The sequence below is a fragment of the Melanaphis sacchari genome, unplaced genomic scaffold, assembly GCF_002803265.2.
Source record: "Melanaphis sacchari strain LSU unplaced genomic scaffold, SCAv2.0 Contig117_pilon_pilon, whole genome shotgun sequence".
NCBI lineage: Eukaryota > Metazoa > Arthropoda > Insecta > Hemiptera > Aphididae > Melanaphis > Melanaphis sacchari.
The window spans coordinates 447945-465842 of record NW_020270456.1 but is presented as its reverse complement, the minus strand read 5'-3'; the positions used below and the strand labels follow the sequence as shown (position 1 = coordinate 465842).

The window sequence follows — 17898 nt, the reverse complement described above, 5'->3', positions numbered from 1 at the left end:
TCTCTCAAATTGTTTTTTATTTCACGTGTGCGCGTCTAAACGACGTGAATTACCATATAATTTGTTCGCTTATACATTTGCCGCTGCCGCTGCGGGTCAGATATACACATATACATATAGCTGCAGCAGGTACATATTATAACATGTATATATAATAATATTATACCTACCGTAATTTCTTCTGTTTTTTGTTGTCGGTTATTATCGTCATTAATTTTTTTTTATATTATAATTTTCTATACACCCCGCGCGTTACACAGGCGTACCGCGGTCGACATCAGAGCCCTGTCGTGGCGTATATTTTATGTCTGTACTCATCTTTATATATATATATATATAAGTATGTGTGTGTGTGTGCTAGCATTAGCCGACGCCCTATATATAGTAGATATAAGGTGTAAATTATGCGTTTTCGGGACGCCGTGGTTGTTGTCGTTGGCGCGAGCTTCGTACATAATATAATATTAAATATATTATAACGTACATGATAATATAGGCGCTGATGAGCGGTTCGCGTGATATTCGGCGGCGGCGGCGACGGCGACGGCAGCCCGGTGACAGCCGTCGGTTGGCTCCGCCTATTCGACTTCCGGTTATTATTAAGCCCGCCACCGCTGCAGCACCACCACTACTCCGTCACTAGTACTCTATCGCGATCGTCATCATCATCATTACAACGCGTGTATGTGTGTGTCACTTCGTATAAGAATAATACGGGAAAAAATTACCCGACTACAATAATATATTAAACGCAATGTATATACATATATTAATATAATAACTTACCGACCGTACATATCCTTCATAATGAATTTAAAAAATAAAACCGCGCACACGTATATAATATAATATCTGTATAGTGTACACGTTTTTTTTTACGCGAACGCGATACCGTCACAAATTATTGTACGCCCGCTGACATTAGAACGTAATTAGCGGCGACGAGCTTCCTCCTTTTTCGTGTGCACGCTCATATACCTGTATGTATGTTTTATAATGCGTAAATAGGTACGAAAATACGCCTGAGTTTTATATTATTATTATTATTATTTTTATTATATCAAATAATATGTACGGCCCGTGTTTTATGTTTTGTTTCGTTTTTCGAGTGTACCTACCTATAGGTAACGTGTAAGATATAATATGTGCATGTAGTCTAATGTGTTCTGTAATGCACACGTTTAAGTTATTCCTCCCATTCGATGTGCGATCCATTTACGTCATCCGTTCAAAGATAGCACTATACGTTATTAAACTCGTTGATTAATGATTATAATATGCACACGCGCACATTATTATTATATTGTAATTGTAATTAAAAATATCGTAAAAGGTAAATATACATATATATCACAAAACCACATCGAGTTCATATATACATACAATGTTGGATAACCTTAATTGTTGGTATATGAAACTGTTTGGATAATAGCTGGTATTAGATAAAAAAATTTATATTATGATAGTTAAACTTTAGAAATATTACATTTTTTATTGAAAATTTTTCAATTTTCAATACATTTTAGTCGAATGTATCTACACAATATCGGAAGTATGGGTATCAGTTTCCACCATACTTAGCGTGAATCTATATAGAATAAGACTGCATCATAAAGATATCTGATATTTCTATTATTATTATATTATTGTGTCTTCTTTCCACCAAATTTGAATTATCTCTGTTTATAAGGATTTCAATTTCGACACGAATATTTGTTTATTCAATTTTCTCCTGAAACCACAGCGGCGCGTTCCTTAATGTATGTATATTGTACATTAGTTACAGGTATAAATTGATAGTAGGCATATACATAATTCGTATAGTATTTTATAATAGTAAGTATACAGTAGTTTTATAGAACACTGTATATCAATATAATTGATACATTTTTACAAATCAAACGTAATTCGTTAATACGACAACTTCAACGTATTATATAGAGATATAAAAAATAAAAACAAGTTTGAACACATTTTTGGATTATACCACAGACCCCTGAAACTGTGCTCGTAAAATACGTTAACAACGCACGTGCGGATTAAGCGTATATACGATTATATATTGGTCGCCACTTGCCACTGATGAGGTGACTAAAAACTCGCTCGACACAACATAGGTTACATAGGTATACGCCTGCAACAATCGATCGGATTATAATAACCGCTGCATACAAGCGTTAAAACGAATATTAATTTTCGCGGTTGCGGGAAATATTATCATAATACGCGAGCGAGAATTATAAATGTATAATATACGATTTCTCGTCGTTTTCGGACTCGACGCTAATCCTGCACTGAGCCGTACCGGGCGCGCTGCGTTAATAGACGAATTTGACTATTTTAATCTGCCCTCTCTCCCGCCGACCAATCTGTAGGTGTGAAATTGTTACTGGACCGAAAATTAGAATCGGCATTGCGGATTATGTGTTATTTTATACTTAACTTCCGGTTCGGATCAAAAGGCTTAACGCGGCAAAACCGATTGATTGTTGTCCCATCACCGCCGCCGCCGCTGTTACAATATATATAAATATACACACCTACCTACTTCATTTATATAGATTTTAAATACTATTACTATGTGTGCCACACACAAAACAGGAAATATTTTTGATTGTGAAACTTTTTAATTCTATATAACCTTAAATATATAAGTTCAAGAATTTGTGTATCAATTACGCTAATAAATCAATCATTATTAATACAGTATTTTGAGATACCGCTTTTCAAACTTATTTAAAACTAAAAAAAAAGTCTTATGTTTAATCTATAAGTTATTTTTGTATTTAAAGAAACAGAGTTATATTCACTAATCAGCTGATTGCTTATTTATTTTTCATTTTATTTCTATTATATGTAGGTATACTGAAATATCCGTTTTATCAAATGAATATGTAATTGTTTTCGATGGTTTTCATGAATCGGTAAAAATAAATGTAACTTCATTGTGATGTGATATATCGCAACCATTTAAAAAGTATATTAATATCTGCATACATTTGGTATTGACTCATTAATAAAAGAATTAATTTTTATTCTATATATTAGCTAATTATTATTTATTAACTATTAGTTATTTTATAGTAAGTCCTTAGTTTTTATTAATACCAGCTTAGGTTATTATAGTATCTGTTCGAAATTAGTAACTACCCGTAATTTTTTTAAGATTTAAATTTTGTTGTAAATAATTCATTTCTAAATTTGCAATTATTGAGAAAAAAAAATCATTTTGAAATTAAGTAATGCATATTCAGCATGAAGATTGTTGTATATACGACACTAAATGCGTTGCGGCATCAATTGTAATAATATGTAATAATAATTAATATTATAGTAAACTTAATTATATATGTATATATATTATAGTATTTACAAAGTAGGTATTATGTATTGGTGTCTTATAATATGTATTAATACCTTTATAGTCTATAATCTAATATACTAAAGTAGCAATACACTGCATACTCATATAAAGTTTATATATAGTTATACTATAAATAGCAACAAAGTTTTTTTGAACTCTATGCATAAAACACAGACGTAATAATAATAATAATTAGTAATTATAATTAATGAACAAAATTATATCAAAAACGGATATCGTGCGCACCGGGTCTCCCGATGTAGAATTACACAGAAATCTACTCACGGTCATGTTTGGGTAATAAAAATGATTTTATAATACATACAATAATATATATATATGTTTATATGTTGTACAATAGTTTTCATGCGAGTTATTACTTTCGTTTATTACATCCGGGTGTCCTGGTGCAACAGCAAAAATGCCCTCGCACCGGCCGTATAAATGTAGAAACTATAAAAAACCGTAGGTACAACATTTTATATTTTGTTACTCCGATAATAACGAAACTACATATCTGCAGTACTTTAATTTCTATATTTGGTAAAAGGTTGTTGTTGCTGGGTTGCATTTTATGTTATATAATATAATATAAATAATGCAGCTTACTTTTACAATAAGTGCAATGAACAATATGTTAATATTATAAAAAATAAAATTATGACCGTGCTTATTTATATAAATTAGAATTATTTATACATGTTAAGTATATATATATATATATATATATACATATATGCATGCATGTAATAATTGAACGTTATTTCATGTATAATATATAGGCAATATTTACAGAATTGATATATTAGTGTTCTTTAATATATCATAATAATCTTCTATAGTAGTGACTGCAGATGAGTGCGTTTTTTACCAACCTGCACCTACCCGCGACACACACTGCATATTAAGTGATATATTTATATATACCACTAGCAACTTATCTGCAGATACTAATATATACATAATAACATTCGCGAATCATGATACTTCGATTATTATGTTGTCCCGTGTATTTTATATACATACATATATATATATATGCACAATATAAAGGTAATATCTCTAGCAGTATAAAACTGCAGATAGATATGCAGACATTTTAAGAGCCCTATATAAGCTATAACCCGTTAAATTGGCATTGGATATGTTTGTAATATTCTTATTCTTTTAAAATATGATTTTTATTTCGAATAAAAATATTGTAGTTTAAGGCACATTTAAGATTTAGTTATTTAATTCATACGAGTGGCCGATTGGCACAAAGTTTTACAATTTTATTGTTATGACGTCCTATGTGCATTTTCTCTATTTTCAACACTCGATACACAGCATAAATTTCGAAATCAGGGCCCGGTTTTTATGTTTATGTACTGTGAATTTGCAAACATTACAAAAATAATATAATAACAAGCTGTTCTAATTCATATATACTATTATGCTTCATATAATAATAGTTTTATTGCGCGAAATGATTTTAATTTTTAACTATTTCGTATGTTAAACGCAGTATAATTTAAAATATAATAGTCTATAAATATTACAAATGATGAAATTTCAACGTAATTTGTTTCTATATTACATAAAATGTAATTATAAATGCTCTTAGGTGTGTAATTAAATAGGTCACATAAATGTATATAATATTTATATAATATTACTTGAATGCGTACTTATTGCATAGGTAGCTATTTTCAAACAGTGCATTTTGCATGTTGTCTATAATATGGATAAAATATAATAATAACATTGATAATATATTTCTACATGTATACACATAACCGTGGTATCATGTATATAATTATTAACATAATAACTCAATTCGATTATCATATAATTTAATTATTATATTAAGTATATTTATCGTTTATAGTGCGTAATATATGGTATTAAATAACTTATACGGTGGGTCTCGAATATAACAATAAATGGTTTAAGATTTCTTGTCGTTCGTAAACATAAAACCCTAAACTTCAATCGATTCTACCTAAAACATAAATGAAAAATAAAAACAAACTTAAATTATACTTCTCATTAATATGCAACGGACCAATAAACATTTATTATTGGTAGATACGGTTTAACTTAACTGATGGACACTATATAGATGAATGTTTACATTGCATAATGAAAGTGAATCAATTTTGGTATTAATAGTATTAAATTTAAATATATTTGTAGTTAGATTTCTAAAATTTTAGTTCTGGTGTTACTTGTATCAATATATTTTCGTTTATTAATAATGTATTAAAATCTATAGTCAATGTTGAAGAGTATCTCGTTTTTCATATTTTGACGTATATGAATAATGGTGAAAAATAAATAGACGAATCGATTATGCACAATATTATACTACGCAAATGGCTTAAACTTTCCATAATATTTAGTTGTGTGTCATATACTAAACGCAGTATATAAAACTATAATACGGTTGTATTCGTCCGTGTCATGTAGTTTGCGATTCGTATGATCAATTAGAATAGATCGTTGGACAGTAGCGCATGAAATAATATACGACGCGAGAGCAAAAAAAAACGTTCTGCCGATCGTCACTCGTCAGATATCGACTTGAAGGTTTCACAAAAACACATATTAATATATTAAATAGACAACAATAGACACAGGATGATATTATTATTATTTTTTTCTACCGTTGCCGCCACCGTTAACAGGCCTACCGACAAGGGCGTGGTTTGTTAGTTGGCAGCGACTGTGGCGGCTCGCGATGAGGGGTTCGGCGAAGGGAGGCGATCGATGGTTTTCTACGCCACCACCGACCCCAACGGGCACCACTTGCGGGAACGGGTGGATCGGCGCCACTCTTACGTTTCGTATATGTAATAATATTATACATATGTTTATATACTTACATATATATTATAATATATACAGCAGCGATGGCGCGAGCGCGCTTTGTGTACATTTTATTTACGTATAATGTATATTATGTAACGGTTATGCGGGAGAGTAAATTGGTCAAAAAACTGCAAACAATAATGCTATTCATATAGCTATAATTATGCGACGACGACAAAGACATAAAATTAATTAACGATGTTTATCTTTTAGATAACTGTACATATTATAAAATTACATAATAGGTGCACACTCACGATTTCCATTTTCAATTATTGCGAGCGCGTGACGGATAAAGATATCATACAATTATTCGATGGCGTTCAATTTAAATCACACATATTTACAAAGTGCACATAATAAGTTTTGTTCTTTGGTATTACTGATTATATGGCCTATAGATATCGCTAAATCGCCACTTTAGTAATCATCGTAGAACTTAAATATTTGTGAATAATATTAACGATGATTTTGATTTGTATAATATTGTATCTCAATGTAGTTAATATGGGTGTTTGATGGTAATATAGATAGCGATTAAAAAATGGCAACCCTGAACCCTCCCAAATAGTTAGATCAGAACTTGAGTATTAATTTAAATACTTATATAATTTATGACTATATGGCCGATAATGTCTGTGCAACTGCATTTCTTTAGCATTTAGTTAATATTAAATACACTCTGTAAAATAATTTGTATTATTTTATTTTTATCAATTCCATTTTGTCAATTAACATATATTAATATTCTATTTGTTCGTTTTACGTTTTTCTCGTTTCTTAACATGTAAACTTAATAACTTAAAACTTTTTTTCTTTCAACATTACATAATTAATTAGGTATAGTTATCATTTTGTTAGAAGGTAACTTCTTTCTTATACTCCATCACAAGTATAGCTTAAAGAAATAGATTTATTTTGTTTTATTGTATTTTTATTATTTATGTGTTTATTGTTGTAACGAAAAATAAAATATTTCCATACATTATTTTATTATAATTCTTAAGTTTTTATATAAAATGCGCAAAGAATATGTGTAAAATAATAGTTTAAATAAACAATATTACCTATTACAATAATAATTGTACATGTAGTATCCACTGTAGTATTTCCTTGTATATAGATGGTCCATTGATTTCCGAGCTATATAGTTTCAGAACACGTTTTGTTCACCAAATCGGTCGAAACATATGATACACACCTTTAAATCATATAATACTATATTGTACATTTCACACGACCTACATGAGCGCGAGAAAGGATAAAACGTCGTCGTTTTGGGTGTATATCGTTTCGTGAACACGTGCAGACCTAATTTTTTCTGTTCAAAATTTCTTTTTCGAGAAAAAGAAAAGATTAATGATGCTGAGTCGATGCCGGCAGCAGCGTATGTAGTTGCAAACGACTTTCCGCGCGGGACTACCCAATTATATATTATCTTAACATCATTTCTCATTTTTTTCTTTCACTCGAAAAACGGTGTTTATAAAAAGGAAAAAAGACGGTACTTTGTAGATGATACAATATTATATATTTTTATAATTTATAAGTGTCGTTTTAAGCACTACGGATGTATTGTAGACCGCGTTTTCGGACATATCTATATTATACGCTTACTTTTTATGTTATAGTGTCTTCGAAACGTCATATGTTATACCTACGTAGGTACATAGTACGGCATAACTTCACCTTAGAAGTATAATATATATATGAGTAAACATTTCAAAAATCAAAAATTTGAATTATGCCATGGCGATTCTTAAATAATTGAAATAGCATAATACCTGTAAAAGTTATGCACATACTTATAATGCATTATTAATCTAATGCTTAATGGTAGTGACGGTAGAAGATGTTAATAACATACACGATTGTCTACGTATAAAAATGTCAGTCTATTAGCTTATTAATTTTTTTTTTAAATTTATCTATTATCATGAGCAATATTGAATATATTAATATATACGTATTATATGACGTATATATTATTGGCTGCAACTTCAGTAGTCTCGGCGCGTGTTATTCGAATTAATTTTATGACATATTTATTATACATATTTATGCAAAACCCACCACATTGTATGACTGACGACTATAGTGTATACCTAATAGTAATAATATGATCATCAGCCACAGTATATATTGTATAATATTAAATGGTCACTCGGTCGAGGTCCAGCTCAGAAGTCGCACTGTGCGGTGACCCGCAGAGAATTGATTAACGCGGCACTGCATACTAATATAAATTTTAATATTTACTAGCTGGAGTATTGTGTACCTATAATAGGTATATACACTGCGTATTTCGGAAAATTTTTGACACGAATAAATGTTGTCCGTCGGTCAAGGAAAAAATGTTGAAAGCAATTATTCCGCTGTAATCACAACTACAGCTGTAGACGGTTGAAATTCTTTAAATGGGTGAAGGGGGTAGTGGTGGCGCCGCCAGGTACAATATTTCTGTTTGATTGGGGAGGAAGGACACTTTCATCATATTATTATGAGCGATTGATCAGAATATAATGATAGATCAAAGTTAGGTTAAATGACCTGTAAAGACCATAAATAGGAAAACTGTGTACTGTAATTGTGTTCATATCACTATACCGACTATTCATAATATTCGTAATTCAAATTTTAAAATAATCAGTCACAAGTTAGTAGCGAGCAGATTAAGTCAGGTATTATAGCTGACTTTACACATTTTCTAAGGTATTTACATAATTTGTAGTAAAACGTATGAAATGTATCCTGAACCATTTATTTTAATTTGACGTGTACCAAAATATGTTACTACATATGGTAATAATTATGCACTATGTTTAACGATAATCGTTAAGAGATGACGTCCTATTCGTTCTTTATTATCCGCTATACGATTATATATTTTGCATTTCAATATATTTGAAAATGGTTAAAATTCTATTAATTTTTGCTACTCTTTTCAAGCTATACGATTGATTTAGTTGCATCGGATGTATTAATCAATATAGTATGACGCTTAGAGTTGAAATTTTTATATTATCATTTATTGTATATCTGGTTATATACATGTTAAGCTATATACTACCTCACTGTGTTTACCAATTAGAGTTTTTTTTCATAGCACTAAAATTTATTGGATGTATACATAATATTTTAAATTATTGTTAAATAATGTGTATAGGTATACGGAATCACTGGTACGTCCCACGGCTAAGCGCAGTCGTCGTCGAAATCGGCGAGCGTGTTTAATTTTCGACGACGGACGACGTGGTGCAAAATGAAATAAAATAAAATTATAACCAGCCATAATAGCCTGTCAAAAAAAAAAACAACACCCAATTTTATCGCTTTCATCAATAATATTATAACAACGACGCCTTAACAGCAGCAGCCAAAGTAGCAACCGTATATAATAATAATATTATAACACAGCAGCTATAACATGTATATAATATATGTTAAACGTGGTTCCCGGACAGCCACAAAACGCAATATCGTATAATAATAATAACTCGACGAATATTATTATTGTCACTTGTTTACGGCATCTTATTTGCATAGGGCCAATGTTACGACGGTGATAATAACGAGAGACGTTTTTTTAACCGCGTATCCCATGTGTGCGTGAGTTTGTGTATGTGTATTTGCGTCTATACGTGTGCACGCGGTTCCCGGTAGAACAGCGTGATCGTGTCGTCGTACAGAATATTATTATTATTATATTGTGAATTTATAACCAAAGACGACGACACCTGTGCGCACACGTAATAAATTCGTGTATATAATATATACCTATATAGGGTACGTCATACCACACTGTACATAAATATATATATATATATATATATATATATGATGTATATTTATAATATGTTTAGCCGTCAAAGTGTGAGAAGAAACGATATCCGGTCGATATAACGTGTGCAATAATATTAGGGCACAGGGCACAGATTAATTTTTTTCAGAATATTTTTATTTCAGGATTTTACACCTGTATATATTGTTTCTGTCTGAGATACGACTATTACCTAAGATACTCCAAATAGGCTTTTATCGTGATATATATCTTATTGTATACCTTATATTATAAAAAACCAACGCATGAATACAGTTTATGTCCTTACCTAACTAAAATTGATAATCATCAATTTTCTGTAATATTAAATCTGACAATACAAAATTGGTTCTGTTTGGTTTCTAAAGATTTGCTTGACGGTAATGAGTGATAACACATATTTATGAGATGTTCTCTTACATAGGAACTTATTATTTTTTAAACTAACTGAAAAAATCTAAGTTATCAACATCTAAAATCTAGTAAAGTAAACCAGAAAATGAACTAACTTATCTTTAATTTTTTATTTAGCTATTGATTCCCGCTTTTACATACGATAATATTTTTCGATATTTTTACCATAATGATATTTTGATTTTGTAAAGGAATTTCTTCTTGGGAATCGACCGCAAGAATTAATATCAGTAATCGTATATTTTAATATTATTTCAAGACTCTCTATCGCCGCTCCCCTTATTACTATCTGTAAAGTAAAATATTTTAAAATAAAATACACAAAACTTTAATTGTATTATTGAAATTACCTATTATTATTATTATTATTTTTATTAAATTATTGCTGTTCATTGATAATATTTGAAAAATCTGACTATGGACGAGTGAATGACAACAGCCAATAATTGTGCATGTACATTTATCAAGTCTATTTCGAGATACTCACGGACGTTAACTGGTTCCGCTAAATTACATATTATTTAAACGTTTTCAGGCGATGAAACGAGCATTGGTATAATACACTCACGCGTATACACACACACACATACACACATCGTATTATAATAATATATTTATGTGTACTTCATGATCGTGTGTATTTAGTATGTACAGATGCTGCGGGCTCGAAAAAACGTATATTATACTATTTAATGTGGCATACGTACGTGTAGACACGTGTTCGGACTCGTTTACAATAATAAAATATTATATTTTAATAACGCGCCAACATGGCCATGTTTAATAATAATAACGTTTACATAATTTTGCGTCGGTTACAATTATACCGCGATGATTTTGTTTTTATGCTGTGATGAGTGTAAGAGGGTGTCTTATATAATAATATAGTAATAGTTGTTCTCACTTCGTGTAAGTAAATAATTTTATAAGTATAACAATATCATGTACAGACTATAACATGCGTATGATCCATTTATTCAAGTTTTATATTTTTAAAATAAATTGATAGCCACAAACTAAGTAACAATTTACAATAGCATATAAAGATGACTTCTTTATACCAAAATGCATTGTTTTTGTTTATTAACAGCAAATTTGCGTCGTTAAATTATATGTTATGGTGAATTGATCTATTTCTAAATTTAATGGTAACACATTTGAATAGGGCATTTTGTAAGTTTTTATCGATATTTTAATTTTAAAGTGATTTATAACTACGAAATTTTTTTTTTTAATGCTCATTAAGTTATAACTAATTTTTAAATCTAAATACAAATAAAAGTCTATGACGTCCTATATAATATTCTTATCTTAAATCTGATAAAGCAGTTCACCCTTATAAATTAATAACGCGTAATGGATTCTTCTAAACATAAATTAATTTGTTATATCGTATACACATTTGATAACAAAATATGTAGTGACAACTCATGTAGTCGTAACGTCCTTTTAAATCTTATACATTTTTAAATCTATACGAGTATATTTGAGCTAAAAAAAATACATAATAATTATAGAACAATAAGTTGATTTTCATTAAGCTTGTATGTTATTTGAAAACTTAATTTAAATTCTATTATCTAGGATATAGTATATAACACATAGATTATACAGTGACCAGGTATTTATAAAAAAACGAGGGCCCGGTCGATGACTGGTGGTTTAGGCTAATTCGGCTCCAAAGTTATAATGTTTACTTGCACATATCACCTGATATCATTTGATAGGTAACTAGTATCTACTAATAACATTATATAATGTCTTATATGCATACAACAAAATAATATTATTATACATCTAAACATGTTATATTGTTCGGGGAATGCAGTTAGTCCGGATTCGCGATGTCGTCGTACCTATATTATAATGTATACCTTTACTCATACGTTCAGTGCGCGTGTCTACGGCGTCTGTGTATATGTATACGTATATAATATGATAATTAAAATAAAAAATCGCATTAGGGTCGCCAACGGGCGGGCCGGGGACGTCGCGCGGCTATGACTTGACGCGCCATCATTAATATACATCGCGCGGAGACCGCGTAAATAAATACTTCATATATTATATAAATACAAATGAGCGAGGACGGTAAATTAAAAAAAAGTGACGCATACAATGCTATTGTCGCGACCGAAGACACATACCGACATACCAATATGAATATGATATAGGTATGTATTATAAATAATAACTACGTCCGTTTGTGGTAATAATTATATATACAGAATGATATTTTTCAAGCGATTATTTTATTCTTTAATAATGCATTTTGTTTAAGTTTAAATAATTTATACCTAAATTTCATATTTTTAGATACTTATCTATAGATTTTAATGATTTTATTATATAATTTATTTACACAGGGATTTTCCTACAGTAATATTTAAAATGAGAACCAATCTTTTATTTTGTAATTTATTTGTTTTTTTAATTTTGATGTGTCTATATATAAATTAGAGTATCATTGGTGTAAATCACCCTACATAATGTATTTATTATTGTTTTTGCTTATAATATATGTATGACGTATTCAAATATAATAGATAATAGTATGTTATTGGTGTTTAGTGTTTAGATATAGGTACAAGGTAATTCTTGTAGTACTCTTGAAGATACTCGGGATATGCGCGGAATTGTGAAAAATATTGAATCATGGTCGTGCACGTGTTTTCATCTTATGTGTTAAATTGCCATCGAAACATATTAAAACGTTAACTACCTATATGTAGTATTTATTCTTAATATCTTTACACTATTATCAATAAGTACATCTCAAAATATACCTTTCAGTTTAAAATCATATGTGCATGTTGCGTACAATATAATGAGATTAAAAATGAATTTATAACGATTTTGAAAATTTGATTAAAATAAGTGCAAAAAAATGTATCCTACAATCTTAAACAAAAACTGGGTACTAATAGAAAACTAAGACTGATGCACACAGATTTATCAATATGTTTATTTATTAAATTGTTATGTATCTACTTATGTTTTCCCACTTATGATTATCGTATCGGATAGCTCCTCCGTTCATCGTTGGTTCGATAGAGTGACTATACTATCAGCTCTTGACGGAGCGCAGCGTGCGGTCGTTTGTCGAGCTGCGTCGACGGTCTCTGCCTCCGGGAAACGTTGCGACGTTGACAAATGTCAACCGATTTATTATTATAATTTTTTTATTCGCCTGTCAAACTGTCGTAGTAGCGCGCACTTAGCTCGTTATTATACAGGGTGATACGCGAGCAATAAATTGTGTCTTGGGATGCCGATAAAACGGCTGAAGATGTGTGTCGTGGACGGGTTGTTTCGTAGGAGCGCTAAGGGTGGTGTGAAGGCTTAAGAATTCAAAATTTGTTACTTAAATTTATTCTATATAATAATATAATCCTATGTCGGGAATTTGCAACGTATTATACTAGTTAATTATTAATCCGCTACCTGGTGACTATTCGTCGTGTAATATTCGGCCATTTTCATAAAAAAATAAAAAATAAAACTTTCGAAAAAGGTAGGTAAATAATAATAATAATAATAACAATAAATTGTTGACAATTTATCGTGTGATAAATAAACACAAAGAAATAAGTAGATTTTTTAAACATTCTTTAGTTATTATTTCTTAATCTTTCTCACATATTTCATTAACAATATATTTTCATTATTTGAATGCCAATACCTAAGTAAAACATCTATTTTAATTTATTTTCGAACGATATTTGAAAATAATATTTCAATATTTTGTAAAAGATAGACATGTAGGGAACATTTGTTATAGGTAGTTGGTACACATACAGTAGGTATACTTCATAGTTCATAGTATTCGTGCAGATAGTATCAACAACTGATACGTGGCAAACTCAATACGTGATGCTTCAAGAAATAAGTTCAGCATTTTAAAGAGAACTTATAAATAACGAATCTACTAAAAGCTAGAAAAATTATAAAATATCGGGTCATATAGCTTTTTGATTATATTTTTTTTATCACCAGAAGGTACGCATTTAATTTCGCGTCACTTCGTTAAAATAACTCGATTTTTTATCAGTTGATAAAATTTATACCATATTTTTACACGCTGTTTTCCGTACGATTGCAAAAAAATATTCATAATTTTATTATTTATTATTATTTTTATTATTTTTATGTCAAGGTCCGGCGGTATGGTGTACGATTACGATGATGATGCGTGTATTATACCGTAAATTATATATATATATATATATATATATATTGTATACTCATGTATAGATACACTGACGCCATTCTGTAATTTATTAGTAGTTTTTTTTCTACTGTTAAATCGCACGCGACTTAAAACACTGCCAAATAGTTATGAATCAAATGATGCTGAAAATATAGCGGATTATATGCACGTGCGATGAATTTCTCATACCGTATCGTAGAAATACGTATTCTTTTTCTCTGCACGATTCTCTACATTCTACATAATATAATATAATACTATAATAGGTATGGGTGCGATATATTATATTATCATGATCGGCGGTCGTTTCGAACCAACTAAACGCGCGATAATTAAATCAAACCTATAGCTAGTGTTATTATTTTTAACCAAACATCTTGCTGCGGTATACCATCGTTGTCGACAAATAACGTTTTAGGCATCCGTATAATATGATTTAGGTATAAAAGCACACACGCGCATTCGTGTAATATATTATTATCATTATACATAGCGACGACGTTGAGGAAATTACGGTCACCACCCGGAGCGCTGCGATGCGGCAAACCTATAATATAATTATGTTTGGCTGGGCACACGGGTGTACAGATATTATTCATAAACTGTTTATGTATATATATATATTATATATATAGAATTGTAGGTATATGCGTACAGCTGATAATATAGCCATGTCGGCAGTCCGTGGACACTGTATAATATTATAATTGCCGAAAAATTTGAAATAATATGTAGTTACTGGTCGTTAGATTTTTACGGAACAAAACTGGGTATATATTGTGTAACCGAAATTGTTAGTCGCAGTAATTGATCGGCCAGTATGATAGTAACCGTCAATAAGCCTGCTCATAGGACTGATTATGTATATACCTACTTCTTTTCCGTCATCATGTAGTCGTCTGCCAGTCGTCTTGTAAAGTCAACGGAATTTCAGTCATTTGCAGTTTTTATTAAAGTTCAAGTGAATGTTACATACGCTCGCGCCCAGTTCGGCAGTAGTCACTGATCACCCGACAGTCGTGCGTAAGTGACCGGCGTTCCGATAATGTTGCTAGAATAATATTTTAAAATTATTTCGACGCTTGCGCGAAATACAATAATAATAACAAAAGCAACAATAATAATATAAATTCACCACCGCCACTCGTTGAACGGGAAAGAGATAGAGAGTGAAAGAGTTCTTGACACACCATTTTATAATCGGAAAGCGTGCACACACACACACACCCATAAAATATTATATGTGTGTGCATAGTACGGGGATGATCGTAATTAATAATAAAAGCCTCTACCGAACCCAGCGAAAACGATAATTCATATAATATAATATTCCGACTTAACGGATAATTAGCCGCGCTTGGTCCACCTGCACTTTTTACGTCAATGTACCTCATATATAATATTTATTTTATATGTATGACATGCTCATGTTATATACGCATAAGCCGCAGGTGCGACACGACGACAATACGTACGTCGTATACTGCAACTATAGGAAAATGTGTGGCGACGATGACGGCAAGGCTAGTAGGGTTCTTTAATTTTAAACTGGTTCATGTCTATGAGGCGGAAATCATAAAATCAACCATGTTGAAAAAAGTACTATAGTTTAATTATTTTTTTTGGATTGATGTACGAAAACGAATCTATATTGGTTGTATACAGCGCGGTCATCATACGAGGTAAATAATTTTGTCTTTGATTTGCAAACTTTCGACCCTCGGTTGAATAGATCAACTGCAGAGCATGTACACTTGAAGCGAATGATTGTAGTTCGAGTTTGTATAAAAGTCATTCTATCTACTGTAATATAACGTTTCTTTTTTTCAAGCAACTCAACTCGGTGTAATATATTAGTGTTATATAAAACCAGTCTACAATTATATGAGTCGAAGTATATTATATGCAATTTTAATCGATTCCCTTTTTTATACAGGTAATACTATATCGTTATAATATTTATACTATAATATTATACAGCGTACTATTATTATAGCTACTTGTATATGACGTAGGTACACATTTATATAATATGATGTATATATTTATAAATACACTAAGCAGTGAGTGAGAGCTACTTAATAATATATATCGCAAGTACCTAGATGTACCTTTATACACATTCTAGATATCCAATTAAATATAGGTATATAAACGTCAGTTAAAATCTTTTTTTTTGTGAGTTAATTGGTCTGATCTCGTAATGACATAATATAACAATATGTGCATATAGCCACTCGCATCGAGAATGCGGATAATGTATACACACTATAAAATATAAATTCGTATTTCCATAAATCGTGTGCGTTATATTATATACATAATATATAGCTTATATTTTATGATCAAACGATGAATTTTTTATACCGATGTTTAGTAATAGTCTCGTGTACAAGAAAAAATAATGATATTAGTTGACTACAGTACGGCTCGATATATATTTCTAGCAGTAAATTGCTCTAAATAAGTGACTTATACTTTACATTTCCGATACAATGAATTACTAACTAAGTAAGTTAGTTGCTGCAGTATAAAGAATCGAAACTAGCCGATTGAGTTATAAACTTGTTATTACATCAATAACTTTTAAACTTAATTTTAACTTTCTAAACAGGTTAGTGGTTCGGCTTTGTAGATAATGGACGCGAGACATCCGACACCGTCTGCACAGGCGCAGGAATTGATTGTGATCGTTTAATGTAATTAAACTTTTTATTATGAATATACATACGAATTAATATCGATGAACAAAATAATAATACCTAATTTTAGTAGCATTATAAGAAGTATATTAAAAGAAAGGATGTATCAAACGCTTATAATAATTAGAGTCTTATGTACCATTTACCGTTTTCTACATTCTTGTAGTTATCATATAACAATAAATTTAATTTAAAATCGTTTTTCGAAATTAAAGTGCTACATTGTCGAAAATAATTATGTAAACGCTTTAATTAAATTCTTTTGAAATTGTGATGTTATAGCAGTGGAATCATCGTATAATTTACGATTTTTCTTAATATAAATATTACAATTGTACCTATACTTTTCAAAACGGTATCAAATCGTAAAATCCAATCTATGTTGGTACGACGCGTCCACGATAAATAATTTTTTTATTATGTAAAAAAGAGTTTTGTTTATATTTACATTTTTTAAATAATAATTGTCATGGCAATGATAATACAAATGAATATCAATTATCATTATTTAAACACTTGAAACTATATTATTATG

General features: G+C 30.3%; 1 protein-coding gene across 1 annotated transcript in view; it reads left to right on the top strand.

Annotated features, from left to right (window-relative positions):
• The window catches only part of LOC112604011 (optomotor-blind protein-like), a 55532-nt gene that overhangs the window by 12734 nt on the left and 24900 nt on the right, over nt 1–17898 (top strand).